General features: G+C 32.1%; 1 long non-coding RNA gene across 2 annotated transcripts; it reads right to left on the bottom strand.

The window, feature by feature from the left end:
- Positions 1-14,593: 14,593 nt before the first annotated feature.
- Positions 14,594-16,333, bottom strand: LOC132069337 (uncharacterized). 2 transcript variants are annotated; one of them, XR_009417750.1, is made up of 4 exons: positions 16,262-16,333; positions 15,851-15,955; positions 15,449-15,582; positions 14,594-14,631 (listed from the first exon to the last, which is right to left on the bottom strand). It is a non-coding gene; the product is annotated as an uncharacterized LOC132069337 (long non-coding RNA). The 2 variants fall into 2 exon arrangements; XR_009417749.1 differs by lacking the exon at positions 16,262-16,333 and adding an exon at positions 16,139-16,261.
- Positions 16,334-16,810: the final 477 nt, after the last annotated feature.

The following is a 16,810-nucleotide window of genomic DNA, read 5'->3' as shown; positions in this document are numbered from 1 at the left end:
TATGTACCTCTCCATTAGCCTTTAACTTTACCTTGTATACCCATTTGGATCCAATAATTTGCTTTCCTGGTGGCAACTCCACCAGTTCCCAAGTGTTGTTATCCATTAGTGCTTCAATCTCTTTCTGCATTGCCTCTATCCACACCTTCTCCTTTAAAGTTTCATGAAAATTCCTGGGCTCAACAGTACTAGAAAAATACTTCAAATATGTTTGATAGGCTGATGATAGATGTAAGTATGATATATAGTCAGAAATAGGATATGCACAATGATTGTTATATTGAGATGTCACCACATAGTCTCTATGCCAAATAGGTGGTTTGACAGTTCTGGCAGGTCTGCCATGTTCTTCTTGCATTATTGGCATTTGTGCATTGACTTCTTCATGTTGTTGCAGTATTGGTGCTATTGGTTTCTCTTCCTCTACCTCTTCTTGTGGTGCATGAGACTGTTCTTCATTCACCACTCCTCTTACCTCAAATGAGTTATCATTTTCAACACTGTTAGTGTCAAGAGGTGGCACAACATCATCCTGATATGTGGATGATGCTTGTAACACCTCTTCATGGAAAATTGGAGAAGTATCAGCATCACCATTAGTGTCAGGATCACTTCCTGTCCACCTTACTTCAGCAACTTTTTAATGATGGAGCAGCAATATGTCATATGTGCTGGATAAAGAGTCTTGCTTAAAAAGGAAAACGGATTCCCTAAAATTCACATTTCTACTGATGAAGATAACCTTAGTACTGAGATCAAATAGGCTATACCCCTTCTGAGTTTCAAAATAACCAACTAGGACAGACTTCTTAGCCCTTGGATCAAACTTGTCTTCTTTTGGCAGCTGGCTTGCATAACAAAGGCATCCAAACACTTTTAAGAGTTCAATACTTGGTTCCTTTTCAAACAGCTTCTTATATGGACTATTCCCATCTAGAATTAATGTAGGAAGTTTATTGATCAAATATACAGTTGTCCTCACACAATCACCCTAGAAACTTATTGGAACTCCATTTTGGAATCTTAAGGCTTTAGCAACTTCTAAGATATGCCTATGTTTCCTTTCTACTGTTCCATTTTGCTAAGGTGTATATGGACAACTACTCTCATGAATAATGCCATGTTGAGCAAACAGATTTACACAATTAGAGTTAAAAAATCTGTGCCATTATCAGACCTGAGTGTTTTAATGATGCAACCAAACTGATTCTTTATCAAATTTATGAAACCTGACAAGACAAGAACACTTCTTGTTTTGAATTTATGAGGAAAATTCAAGTATATTTGCTGTAATCATCTACTAAAGTCACAAAGTAATGCTTATTATCATAAGTTTCTTTCTTATATGGTCCCCAAAGATCATCATGCATAATTTGAAAACGAGCAACAGTGTTATGCTTACTTAAAGGAAATTCAATCTATGATGTTTGGACAAAAGACATACTTGACAGCTATCCTAAATATCATACTCTACTTTTGACTTCAATGATGGAATATGCTTCATTGCACCTCCTGAAGGATGCCGCAACCTCATATGTCACAGGAATCCTTTTTTATTGGGAATGAGTGCACTATCAGCTGCATGTGCACTTATTTATCTTGACCCCTACAATATGTACAAACCATCTCTTTCTCTACTAATCCCCATAACCTTGTCATTGAAGATTCCCTGAAACACGCAGAAATCAGGCAAACATATTGCTACACAACATAGTTTCTTGATGAGTTTAGACACTGAGAGCAAGTTAAATTTGAAATCTGGCACATGTAACACATTTTGAATCTTATGTCCTAAGATCATAGCATTTCCTGCAATTTCTAAGTGAGATTTCCCTCTTGTAGGCATTTACACTTGATTACCTTTGTGGTCAGACATGTTTCTAAGTGCATGCAGCAGTTCTTTACAAGGTGTTATGTGATGTGATGCTCCTAAATCCACTATCAATTCATATGCTACTGCATTGGACAATAAAGAAGTTATACCTGCCATGTTAGATACACACTTCTCGTTCCTGATTCATCCAACTTGTTCAGTACCTCCTGATACTATGGTGGAGTGAACAAACCACCAGTTTGATGTTGCGAGCTACTAAACTCTCCTGCATTTCCATCAGTGGTAGTTGAGTTTGCATAGGGCTTGAAGTCACCAGATTGTGCTTGTTTCTTCTTGCTTTTGAAGTTTGCAGGATATCCAACCAATCTATAACAATCTTTGGTCCTATGTCCTTTGTAACCACATTCTCCACAAGGTGGACCAGAATATCCTGATTGTGTAGCTTCTCTCCTGTACCTATTCCCTTGGTTCGTTCCTGCTAGCATAGTTAGAGCCTCTATATGACCAATATCCACCACTCCTAAAGCTCTTTGACTTTCTTCTTGTGTTGCTACTACATAAGCTTCATTTACTGTGACATCATTTCTTTTTTGCTAATAAGTTTCTCCTTATGTTGCTATAACTTTCATTCAATCCCATCAGAAATTGTATTAGCCTTGGAGCTTTAAGGTGGTCTGTATAATGCTTGGATTCATCATAGCATGAGGGCAAAGGCACAATCACATCCAATTTATCGTAGTTTCTTCATCTTACAATAGTAGGCAATTACTGTGTCATTTCCTTGTTTCAAATTCATTATACCTGTCCATATATGATAGATCCTAGTAAGGTTAGATCTGTCAAATCTCTCCTTAAACTAATTCCATACCTTCTTAGCACTTTTATCATAGATGATACTTGGTATCAACTCACTTAAAACTGTACTTCATATTCATGATAGCACTATAGCGTCACACTTATCCCATAGTTTTTCTAAGTCTCTTTTGCCTTTATAGACACTTTTAACACAGGTTCCATTTATGAATTCTAGTTTTCCCTTTCCTCTTCCTACTAGTTTCATGGATCTGCTTCACAATATGTAATATTCTGGACCTGTAAGTTTAGTTGGCATTAGTACCATACCTGGTACATCTGAGGATTGCAAGTAAAGTGGATGATGATGATCAATAGTGACTGGTGTGGCTTCTTCTCCTATTTTTCTGTGTTTTAAGCTTCCAATTATACTCTCCAATGGAGTTTTGATCTGCGCAGTGTTGATCGAGTGATCAATGCTCCGATACCATGTGAATAATCAATTGGAATCCATGATCAAGCTTTGCACTCGACCATGGAGAGGTAGTTGAGAGAAATAGAGTAGAGAGAAGATTTTCTTATTCACTTGTATATGATTGAATTACATAATGGAGGGAAATAGGATATTTGTAGTGTAGTTCGTCCAGCTATGCTACAGTTGTCATACATCAGATCATTGCACTCAAAACCACATAACAATCTAATGATCACAATTCTAACTAACTCTAATAACCTCCACTATGTGATATACAATAATATACAGCTGAATATACACTCTGTTTTCACAATATTTAACGGGAAGACTTTGTGCATTATTGTATTAGGTTGTTGAGATGAAATCGGTAGTAAAATGGGAAACAGGTTGGTATTATTATTTGCTTCATTGATCGTTCACTTTGGATGAAATATCCAGTTCTCTGATGGTTCAATATATCTGCATTTTGACTTCGTCTTCTTTTTTTTCTGTTGAATTCGTCTTTCCTGTGTGTAAGAGAGCAAATTTAATATCATAAAAGGGTAGATTAGGAAGAACATAGAAAATTTATCATTTGAAAAAGTTTTGTTAGAAAAATATCCACATAAGAGAAGTTAGTGTAATATCTCAAATCGCAAAGAAGATCAATAGTGTTAAGGCAAATCTGGAGGGAGATATCTGAAATTATATTTAAAAAATTATAAATTTGAAGGGAAAATCCATTTCACAGTCCCAAAATGACCCAACTCCATCACGTTGAAATTAGGCTCCACCATATTTTACAAAAGGTTCTTTAACAAAAATATTGTCCAACTCAACGTTGATCAAATTTGGACCATACTTTACTCTTCTATATGTACTAGCAAACTACGCCCGTGCGATGCACGGGATCCAACATAATTAATCACCATGTTTAGTCAATTTAATTATTTGAAGAGACTTAGTCAGAAATTTTTTAAAAAAATGATTTAGGATATAAACTAACTAATCATTGACTACATGGTAGAAGTTTAAATTAAAAAATGGACCTAATATGGTAAATCACATAATTTTAATCACTAAGTAAAATTCTCAAATTGCTAAATGAAAATATAAAATAATAAATTTTGAAAAGGTGAAGAAACAATAACCGGAGAATTGCAAAGAAGAATAAAATAAGCAACAAAATGGAAAAATTAAATATCAAAGAAAACATGAGCAATGAAAAAATTAAGAGGAGAAGCGATTAAGCGAAGAAGCAATTCACAAATGAAACTCCTTAGTGAGTCTCCATATTTTATTTCTTTTCCTCTTATTATTCCCCTTAATTTCTCAATTGCTATTAAGTTGATAATTCAAATGTCCTACATGTCAAGTTTATAATCACAGGATTCAAATGATATTTTATTATATTATACACATTTTTAATTTAAAACCACAAGATTCAAAAGTCTATTTTTATTGTCTAGTCAAACTTAGATACTTAAATTGAGACAAAGAGAGTATATGCCAAATGAAGGCAATGAAAGGACAATTGAGACACTGTGGACACGTGAGGACCTAAAAAGTAAACACATAAGAGGTATTATTAATGTTAAACTTCTGAAATGTATACATGTTAGTCCCTGCTTAGAGTATAATTTCATGTGCTTTCCATAATAGAGTAATAAAATGAAGTGTAGAAGTAAAGAAGTATGATAACGTAAAAGTGAAATACACGTGTACATGTGGCAAACCAAGTAGTAGTACTTGTTAAATGAAGTGGACTAACAACTGGAAATAAAAAAGGGAAGAAATCAAGTACAATTGAAATAAGTCTAAATTTAATGTATAGCTCAGATAGCTTTTGATACAATATGTGTAGCTGTGTTCATCTCATCTTCATACTTATATATAATAGAAATACTGAAAATTTAACTCAATGTTTACTTGGGCATCCATCCAAATAGCAGGTGCACTATGGTTAAAGATCAAATTGTTACAATCAATTATAAGTTCAAAACTAATGTTACAATCAATTATAAGTTCAAAACTAATGTTCTTTTTTTTTTTTTTGTTACCTTTTTTTTTATTCTTCCAAATTATATATTCTCTATTCCCACTTTTTCTTTTCGTTCTTTCTTTCTTCCCCACATGCTAGGTCCGTAGTATTCTTTTTTTCTTTCTTTTTTTCTTTTTCTTTTTCTTTTTCCTTTTTCTTTCTTTTCTTTATTTCATTTTCCAAGTTTTGTATGCTTTATTCCCTGTTATTTATTTATTTTCACTTTTCCAAGGTTGCAATCCTCTTTTATTAAGGATTTGGATTATATACGACGTTGATTAGTATATAAGTATAAGAGAGTTTTAATTTGGAAATTTGACCCGCATATATAACCCCCAATAACTAGTAGAAGTTTTTGCACAGATTGTCCTTCAAACACACTGGTCTTTAATTTTAGCCCCTCATATTTGTGGTCTTTAATTTTTTTTGCTTTTACTGCTCATTTAATGAAAATATCTAGATCTGCTTAGCTTTGGTAAAAGTTTTGTAGCATTTACCTTCGAAAACTAAACTTTTGCCTCGCTCAACACATATTCGGAAGGAATTAAGTTATGCAGCATAAGTTGTGTAGTATTTTTCATATTATTTTGAGTGTTGCAATTTTTGTCGTGTCCATTGACATAACTTGTGGGATATCATGATACATTGCCGAGAATATAAATTTTGCCAAGTGAAATCTAAAATTATGCCACGTGAAAAGTGCTGAAGGCAAAAATTAAATACCACAAACTTGAGGTGCAAAAATTAAAGAACGCCCCAAAATTGGGGCATTTGTGCGAATGACCCTAATTATTAGCACATTTTTTAACAAAGATTAGATTTAGCAAATGTAGCTCAATAAAATGGAAAGGGATAGCCAAATCCCCCTTTTTAGTGATACTGCGAGATTTATGCACCCACCACCAACTAGACAAATAGCATGTTCAGCCAAACTTCTAAAATTATCTTATTTAAAAAGTATTTTTTTAAAAAAGTATTTTTGATGAGAAGCGATTTGTATTTGGCTAATCAATTTGAAAATCAATTTTGAGCAACAATTAGTGTTTGACCAAGCTTGTTAAAAGTATTCTAATTGTTAGGGTTTTGCCCTAAGTTTCTTATCATATTTGGATTTTACCTTTCCTTGAAGGAAGGGCAAAGAGTTTACCATAATTTATTTTACTTTTTACAAAAGGAAAATATCAATCTTCCATATATGAGTAACCCTTTTCTTGGAGGAAAAGTTTTGGACATATATAAATTGAAGACCTCCTTCTCACAACTAGAGAACATAATAGCATCCACAATGTAATCATTAAAGAGTCTTGTTTAGGAGAGTTAATTCTCTCAATAGGTTTTATGCTTTTTAATATTAGTTTTTCAATATGTAGGTCAGTTGACCAAATCTTATTATAATATTATGCCCTTTTAGTATATTTTCTTTGTTATTTGATTTATGGCCTTAAAGATTTGAAATTATTAGTTTTCGCATGATGCCCTGATTATTTCGATCTCAACAAGTGATATTAGAGCCAATGGTTTAACAAGGTTGAAGACAGGTTCAAGGCGAGTTCAAATCAAGAGCAACCAATTTGGAGATAATGAAGAGTTTTGTCAAAAATTAAAAAAAAAAAAAAAAAAAAAAAAAACAAAACAAAGAGTCCGGAGGTGCTACATGTGGAGACAAAGTTTCAACTATATTTTCAACATTCCTGTTGTTGCATCTTTAAAAATAAAAATAAATATTTTTTAAATCATTTTTAACCAATAATATTTTTAACATATTTTTAACCACGGCAAGCAGCAGTGATGAAGATTATGTGAAGAAGACAGATCAAGTTTTGTCAAGATAATCCAAGCCAAAATGGGAGATTTGTTAGGGTTTTGTCTTGATTTTCTTACCATATTTGGATTTTACCTTTTCTTGAAGGAAGAGCAAAGAGTTCACCATAATTGATTTTACTTTTTACAAATGGAAAATATCAATCTTCCATATATGAGCAACCCTTTTCTTGGAGGAAAAGTTTTGGATATCTATAAATTGAAGACCCCCTTCTCACAACTAGAGAACATAATAGCATCCACAATGTAGTCATTAAAGAGTCTTGTTTAGGGGGAGATAATTCTCTCAATAGGTTTTATGCTTTTTAATATTAGTTTTTCAATATGTAGGTCAGTTGATCAAATTATATTACAATATTATATCTTTTTAGTATATTTTCTTTGTTATCTGATTTATCGTGTTCAACGTTTGAAATTATTAGCTTCCGCATGACGCCCTGATTATTTCGATCCCAACACTAACTGTATTTTCTCAAAAGTGCTTTTCAAAAAAAGGCTTTTGGAGAAAAGCTACATTTTTAGCCTCGTGCTACTCCCAAAAAGCACTTAATTTCTCCTAAAAGCTTGGCCAAACACCTCATTTTTCTTTTTAAAATAAGCGCTTTTGGTCCCCAAAAGCATGGCCGAACAGGGTATAATTCCTTCGATCCTCCATTATCCCGTTATCTCTAAATTCATCGAATTTCTCCACTACTACCACAAAAACTCTCACAATTCATCAGTGGCAAAATCTTATCAATATCTCAATTTTGAATCACAAAACTAAATTCCAAACTTTTCAAATAGTTTTTCTTAGTGGATGTGGTTGAGATTCATTGGAAACAGCTTGATAAAGCTATATTCAAAATTTGAGGGATATTGAAGGTGATTTGGAGCTGGTTTAGAGTTATGCTTAATATCCCAAAATTGACCTGGACAATATCACCTCGATAATGTATAGCATGTATGTATATCGTGTATATTGTATATCATGCACAAATATACATGGATATACATTATATACGTTCTTCCATCGAACACACATTCCATGGATATTCACCGATATACATGAGATATAGGAGATACAAGGTGATATACATGGACGAAATCGTCTTCAAATTAAACTTCCAATATGAAAATCAGCTCAAGTCCCCCTTAAATAATCTCCAAAATTGATATTCAAGCTCCTTAAGATGTTTCGACTGAAACTCGGTATCACCCTATCGTGATAAATCACAAGCATATTGAAAAAATTCAAACCAAGTTTCAATGGTCTTTAATAGTGTTTTCAGGTCCTTCAACCTCACTCAATAAATTCAATGTTACATTAATGTTTTGAGTTCAATATTTCACGGCCATTGTTCAAGGGAACAAGGCAAGTCAGATTTACCCCTGAACTATCGAAAATGGATCAGTTATGCCCTCAATTTGCAAATGGGACCAATTATACCCCCCACGGTTTTAAAAATGAGCCACTTATGCCTTTGGAGAGAGTTTGAGGTAGTGTCGACAATTATAGAAGCCAGAAGATGACAGGTGATTGACCCTGGCGAAGGCTGCCAATTTTAAGACATATTAGATTGAATGTGTCCCAATAGGGAAAATTAGTCTATTTTATGCCAATCTTTCACCCAATTGATCTATACATGCCGATTTCTCTTTAAATTTCAGTTTGTCATTTATCATCTTTTCGAGTTGTCAATCAATTGCTTCCTATAAAAACTTATCGATAATTAACTTCTTAACAAATAGGGGAAAATTACTTATACTGTAATATTAATAACTAAGGTCATAAAACCACTATTCTCCTATATCTCTCGTCCAACTCCCTAGCTCCATCACATGCAAAGTTTCAAACTTTAGCTTGGCAATTGTCGAAATCACAAGTATTTGTGTCTTGTCCTACTACCGATGTCAATGATGGTGCATCTGTGGGTTGAAATCCTAGATTCACCACTATAACAGAGCATCAATCAAAACTCCATGTTTCTTTTTGGATATAGTATTTAGGAATCACTTCAATACTAGTATTGTCATATAACAATACACAAAATCTACTGCGAAAATGTCATTACACAGTCAATAATCAAAATTTACAAATTCATATCCCATAAAATACATTACAAACGTATGCCAACAAACATGGCCCAGGTATAAAAGGGTGTGAATATTAGAAAATAAGAGGCAGCTATATATACAATTATAAAGAGCAATTGGCAGTCACTTAGTTAATAATTGGCATTGACATATGTAGTCTAAGAATATTTGGCTGACAACAATTTTTATAACTTACCTCTCTCGTTCTTCACATTTTTCTCAACCCATACTAACATTATGGTTGAACTTCATTAGAAACGTATGGATTACTCTCTCAATCTCAAATTAGTTGTCAAGGTTACTAAAAATATACGAATTATTCCCTCATTCCCATGTTAATTATCAAGGTTACTAACAATATACAAATTACTCCCTCCATCCCTTATTAATTGTCAATGTTACAATATATGGATTAGTACTTCTTGTGTCCCATATTAGTTGTCAAGGTTAATAAAAATACTTGATCATTTTACAAAATCAAGATGAAATTAATTAATTATGCTTCATTTTGCCCTTAACGTTAAGTGTTTTTTAAAGTAACGAATATTGATTAAATTATTTAAAACTATAAATTTGAATATTTAAAACAAGTAATTATCGGTTGGTATTATGATTGTTCAAATGCCAATAAGATCAGCTTAGTCTTGTTCTTAGATATAGTGCATATTTTTTGAAGAGGGGGTAAATTAGTAAAAAAAAAATACTTTTTATCATTGATGAATGCAAAAGGAAACATGACAACTAATATGAGATTGAGGGGTACTAATTTTCTTCGTAGCCCCTTAAATTTGTTGTTGCATGTGGTGTGTGGATACATGTTCTCACATTTTTCTTTCTTTTAGTTTTTTGGATACAAACAGGATAAAACTATGGTGATTATCACAGGTTCTCAAAATATTACTGCTCAGCTGCATGAGAATTTTAAATATCTATACCCTTCAAGTTTCCACTAGTGAAAGAAAAAGAAAAAGACTTATGCATAATGAAGTGCTTGTGCTGTTGAAAAACTAAAAAGAAAAAGTAAAAAAATCATTAGGAATTATTGTACATAAGGAAAATGAAGTGAAGCTTCCTAACTTTGAAAAGTGTCATGTGCTGACATAATTCTTTGGACGTTTCCAAGAGGCTAAGGAACTTTATAATTATGAGGGGTACATTTGTCCATTTGAGGTTATAACATTATTTTTACTACACAAAATATGAAAAAAGGAAGATCTCATAATATTTAAACGTAAAATGGCCAAAAATATCCTTATCGTATGAAAATTGGCTCACAAATACCTTTCATTCACCTATTGGTCTAAAGCTAACCCAATTTGTTTATTTTGATCAAAAATACCCCCTCAAACTAACACCCTAAATTAGGTGGCCTTTTTTCAATTTAAAAAAACCACGTAGCTTACTATGATTAGCCACATATACTATTTAATTTAACTATTAAACTCACTCACTTAAAATCTAAACTCGATGACTCGTTTAATCAGACCCGCTCCTTTAACCTAAACTCGCATTCCATTCTCATTTTAGACGCAACATTCAGCTGTAATTCGGTGTGGGTTTAACTACAATTGAACAGGATGATGTTTTAACCCACACCTAAATACAACTGATTGTTGCGTCTAAAATGAGAACGGAATGTGGGGTTTGTGTTAAAAAAATAGGTCAGATTAAACGGGTTAGCAGGTTTAGATTTAAAAGCGGGTGAGTTGATTTTTATATTTTAATAATATATGTGGCCAATTATAATAATTCATATGACATTTTTAAATTGGAAACAGCCACCAAGTTTAAGGTGTTAGTTTGAGGGGTAGTTTTGAGACAAGAAAATAGGTTGGGAGTATTTTCAAACTAATAAATGGATGAAAGGTATTTGTGATCCATTTTAGGGATATTTTTGGCCCTTTTCTGATACTTAAATAGACCTTGACATTTATTTGAAGAAGTTTTTTTCACAAAGTGCCTCTCACAAGGTTTCGACTTATAAGAGATTCCTTTGATGTAGTTTAAAAAAAAAATACACTAAATAGGTTATTGCCTTCTTAAGTGTTAATACTCCTATATATTGTAACCTAAAATTATACAAGTTAGTCCCAACCTGCCTTCTTAAAGGCTCCTATTATTTCAATTCTTGTTTATCACTATTACGTTCAATTATATTTATTTGAAAGTAAACATATTTTCTGGAAATTAAGATGGTACTTACTTGGATTTATTTTAGTTAGATTTTTGGTAAAATTGTTTTGCAAAATAAAAAAAAAAAAGTTATTGAAAAAGATTTGGGTAAAGTAGAAAACGACAAATAGAATCAAGGACTTTGTTAAATTTATCAATCAAATCTTTAAATTATTATTGACAAGCATTCTCTCTTGTAGAAACTACTCCGAGAGAATAAATTAATGAAGTTCATGCATTATTGCATTAAGTGGGCGTATGTAGATGAGATTGTGCTACGGGTGTTCAAAATTTGAAAAAGTCAAGACTCTTTCTTTTTTTTTAAAAATGGGTACAACACATTTATCTAATGAAAGTACGTGATATTTAGCTAAATCTTAAAACACCTGTAATAGAATAATAAATAAAAATCTCACAATTAGTCAACAGAAAGGACAAAAAACTCTTCAAGAAGTAATCACATATATTTTATTAGCAAAATAACCAAGAATCACATTTTTAATAGAAAAATATCACTTTACAAGCAAAAATGAAATTCAAATGGGTGAATCATGCCTTTACTATTAACAAATACAAGTAAAATCAACACTTTCAATAGGGATTTCACACTCTTCTAGCAAATATATTTAAATCTATACAAGTTGAAACAAAAATTTCGGTAGGGAGTACTGTTACACAATTAGTATGTACCCAATCCTAACTTTAAAATGTTATCTATGCAAATACTTGTTATCCTCACAAGCTTGATAAAATTAAATTAAAGATCGACGTGCGCATAAACTGACTCAGACACCATTATTTTAAGAAAAATCAAATGAAAGAATTCACTAAGGTAAATATAAAAGTAAGCAAATAGGAGTCTCGAAAAATAAAATTAAGAAAATTATGCTATTTCTATACGAATACTCTTATCATAATTTAAATGCTAGAGAGTTCTAAATTGAATTGGACACTATGAAAAGTAATAAACAATAGAAATACATTTAATTTGATTTCATTCTAAAGTTCCTGAAAGAACTAGAAAATTTTACAAATTTGATTAAGAACTTAAAAGCTAAATCTTCAGATTTTGGATGTTTTGAGTTTCTTTTCGTGTGTTTTCATTTCAATGTTACTGTCAATGAAAATAGAGAACAAAGAAAAAGGAGAAAAGTCCAAAGGAACGGAGAGAAAAGTACAAAGAATGAAAAGAAAAAGAAAAAAACAAATAGAATAGGTATTGAACATAAAAAAGAAAGGACACAAAAAGGGTATACGTATCCGCGCGATGCGCGGATAGTTTCAAGAGAAAAAAGAGCGTAGATAGATAATTGTAACAATTTAGACTTTAAGTTCTAATCATCTTGAAAATTGCTAACATTAAGAATTTATTCTTACACTGTAACGCATGTTAATAACATGTAAAAAGTTGAACCACAAAAAAATTGAATTCATCTTAAAAATCATAGTGATGCCAACGATTCAATTTTCTAATTTTCCTATCACGATTATATATCATGAGGTTTTCACATCTACACAATTTGAAATAAATTTGCTTATAATATTCAAGATTTCAAATTGTTTAGTTTCAAGCACTTATACCTATAAAATAGAAATAGAACTGTTTTACACCAGAAATATAGACAGTACGAAAAACTTCTTGTTTGTGACAAAAATAATTTCTAGAAATAAAATAAAAATATGACATTTAACTAAATATATTCTTCAGAATCACTGGCGACTTCAAGTATTCTAATGTATCTGACGGGTTATTGAAGTCATCGAAATCTAATTTTCCTCAGATCAACTCCACCAATATAGCTGCATATATTCTAAATCAAGCCCTCGACATCCTAACCAAATTTATATACTAACAAAAAATTAACTTAAGGATTTTAAAACATTAAAGGATTAAACATTTTATTTTTCAAAATTTTACAATGTGTGTACCTTTGGTATCTCTTTGTCCATCCCATCAGCATAACTTTAAGACATACTTGGCATGACAATAAAGTTGATATAATTGGAGTAATTAGTAACGCAACACTAAAGGAAAAATAAAAATTTAGTAGACAATATTAATGTCTTTAACGAATTAACTAATGATGACCGGGGAGAAAAACCGTACTGATATGTAGAACAATCAAAAGCCAAACAACATAAAAAGAAGTGTGAAGTTATATAAATACATAGAATGTTTTCAGTTCTTGTTCAAGTTTAGTACCCCCTCAATACAGATACAATTTCTATGTGTTAGAAAGATTCTAAACTTGCAGAGGCTTGGTTTAATCAAATATCTGATTATCAAAGAAAGGGTACATCGGTTACTCCTAGTAACACTACAGATGCATGGCTGAAGATTAGAAGATAGATGAGATCAAAGAAGTTTCAAGTGTGTGTATTATTCTTCATTAGAAAACAACCCAGTTATTGCTTTTATATCCAGTTTCTTGTAAGTATTAGCCACTATACATCATTTTCTTGCTAACCTTCTAAACGACTAAGAGATCCATAATATATAAGAATTTACACACAATACAGATTTAAATAAAATCAAATATAATACGAACACAAATTTCTAGTTTAAACACTTTGAGTATTGAATGTCTGTAACGAATACGCCTTTACACTTCCTATGTCTTGTAGTCGTAGACAGACAATTCTCAAACTCTACCGTTAAAAAGAAAAAGTGAGGAAAGAAGTCCTAAGTCCCAATCTTTTTTTGTACTACAACCGCTAAGTACACTTAGCCAAAGGCCTTGGCACTAACACGGTAGAACATGGCATTTCCATATACATGTGCGAAATAGATACCCATCACAAAAACACTTCTAAAACACTTTGTGTACATCATTATGATGCGTATATAACAGACATCTTTTATTCTATAGTATGTGCAAAACACACAAGCATCTTAATCATGCATAGCACCCAAAATTATCATTATAAGCTCATTCGAACTCATCATTTCCTATGTTGTAGGAGTTGTAGTCATCAGCTTAGTAGGCAAGTTTTACCATTCCATAAACCACAATATTTGGAGAAGTTTAGGATGAAAACCGCAAAAGGCAAGTAAATGTCAATAAATAAAAGATTGAAATGGAGGAGCTCGAAAAATATATATTAGTAAGGAATTCGTTTGGTTTGTGATTCAGCTAATCAGAAGTACAGATGTTTGATGCCTTGCCTTGGGCTACACAGACATGACTATAGTTTGTGAGATGCACACACTAAAAATATGCCACCAAATGATATGCAGTGACGCATATGTTTAATTAGAACATCTATCCTCATGGAAATTAGATCTCTTAAAAGTGGACTTTTGGGCAAGAAGAAAATATATGATCATCCATCAAAAGAAAAGTTCAGATTCATAGAGATAAAGATATCTAAATCAGTAATCTCTAAGAAAAATAGAATTAGAAGTACTATTTTCAGAGAGATTCAGAATTTAACCTCCACCTGTGAATAGAATCCTTTAAATTGTGAATATCCACATGTATATGGAAATGTGATTTTCCGTCGTGCTAGTACTAAAGCCTTTGGCTAAGTGTAGTTAGCTGTTAGTAGTACATAAAAGATTGTGACAAAAACTGCCTCAAAACTCAGCATGTTGGGCCCGTACTTAGCATTATCATTTTGAGTTTTTCAACTCCTTAATAACATTCAGTTGCCGGTATTGATTTTCAAAATCATGCACATCTATATATATTGGTTTAGACCAACCTCATAGACAATCTTAGGTTCAAATGAACTAAATAAATAGCTGAAAGTCTGGGTGGACGGGTTAGCTAAAAAAAACTAAATAAATGACAACCTCAAGGAAAACAGATTTGAGACATTCAAATCTTATAGTATCTGCATATGCATAGATTTGAGACATTCAAATCTTATATCTGCATATGCACATACAATGATCCCAAAACACCACAACAAAACACCCGCAACATAAAAACTTTAAAGAACGCATTTTAATATTGAGAGCAAAACAAATTTAATATTCAGATTGCTTCATGTTACAACATCCTGGTACATTCCACTTGGATCTGAGAAGCAGAGTAGTATCCATAGTTAAGATATCATACAATGATTTATGCTAGGCAAAATCCTTTTTTTTTTTTTTTTGGTTTAAATAAGTCCTATCAAGTTTAAAAGAGGGATACACTTTTTTTTTCCTTGTACAGTAATTTAGCATCTCTAAGTGTTGATCACTAAATGATAATACTTATTACCTTCTCTAAAAAAAAAAAAAAAAAAATCAAAGAAGGTATTAACTTACTCTTGAATTCAAAAGCTTGCTTGCGTACTTCCGCCAAATAAATTTAGAACTAAGCCTTACGGGAGAGAACCATCTCCCAAATGGTGGATCTGCTCCAGTGCAAAGTGCCTCCTATCCAACAGCGTCTTCTTGGTCTTCTTCACCATTCATCGAATGAGGCAGCGCATAAATCAACCATGTAATGAATTAAGGATAAATTAGACAGAAACTTAAGAAACCATACACAATAATAAATATTGACATCCATTCATTTAATAAAATGCCCATGACACTAAATTGTAGATTCATAACAGACATTTGTTGGTGCGCGCGGATATTGACATCCATTCATTTAATAAAATGCCCACTAAATATTAGATTCATAGCAGACATTTGTTGGTGCGCACGGATATATTTTTATACCTTGGATCGATCTTTAAAGGACTACTTGACTTTCCCAAATGAATCTCCATTGTATTCCTCCACTGCTTCCTCAAGTGACCAAGCAAGCCATGGACCAGATATTATCTGCATCACAAGATTACGTAGGAATCTTACCCCAACATTCCCTTATACTAACAACAATGTTATGTGAAAAAGCTATTTGAACGCCAAGGGAGTAAGAGAGATCAGTGAAACATAAATCCCAGACAGACTATCACAATAAATCAATTACTATTAGTACTATATTAATAAAAACACTCAACATACATTCTCAAAATTTAAATCTTTTAAGGAACACCCAAAGTTTGATTCACTGCCTGTCCACAATTCAAGTACGGTTAAGAAAGGAGACTAAAAAATGAATGCAAATCACCAAAAGTTAAAAGCAACCTCTTCTAGCCTAGACGTTCCCCTAAAAAAATAAAGAATAAGTAATGGTTTGGAAGTTCCGGACCATTATCCAGATTTGGTGGAACCAAATTGTCCCTGCATTTGTTACTTATATTTTATTTTATTTCTCTTTTTGCAGTTATAATTTTACCAGCTGGTAACTTCCCAATTTTTAAATAGAAAAATTAGACATTTTTGCAGTTATAACTTTACTTGGTAACTTCCCAAGAACGTGTTTTTATGCTTATATTTCTGAAAATAAATTTGCTACGAAAAAAGATCCAAAAAACATGTTTTAGAAATTTTTAAAGTTTTAATGCGTGCATGCGTGTGTTTGTGAATTAGTGGGGAAAATGGGGTAAGTGACGTGCATCGTGTGATTTTTATTATTATTATTTATTATTATTATTATTATTATTATATATATATATATATATATATAATAATAATTATTAGCAATGTTCTAAAATTGTGTGGCACCGGTTCCATCTTTGTTGCCCACTTACTTTCTTTCTTATTTCCTTTGTAAACCACCTTCTCTTTTTTCTT

The sequence above is a fragment of the Lycium ferocissimum genome, chromosome 9 (assembly GCF_029784015.1).
Source record: "Lycium ferocissimum isolate CSIRO_LF1 chromosome 9, AGI_CSIRO_Lferr_CH_V1, whole genome shotgun sequence".
In the NCBI taxonomy this organism is placed as follows: domain Eukaryota; kingdom Viridiplantae; phylum Streptophyta; class Magnoliopsida; order Solanales; family Solanaceae; genus Lycium; species Lycium ferocissimum.
Note: the sequence above shows the minus strand (reverse complement) of the source record. Positions and strands in the feature narration are given on the sequence as shown.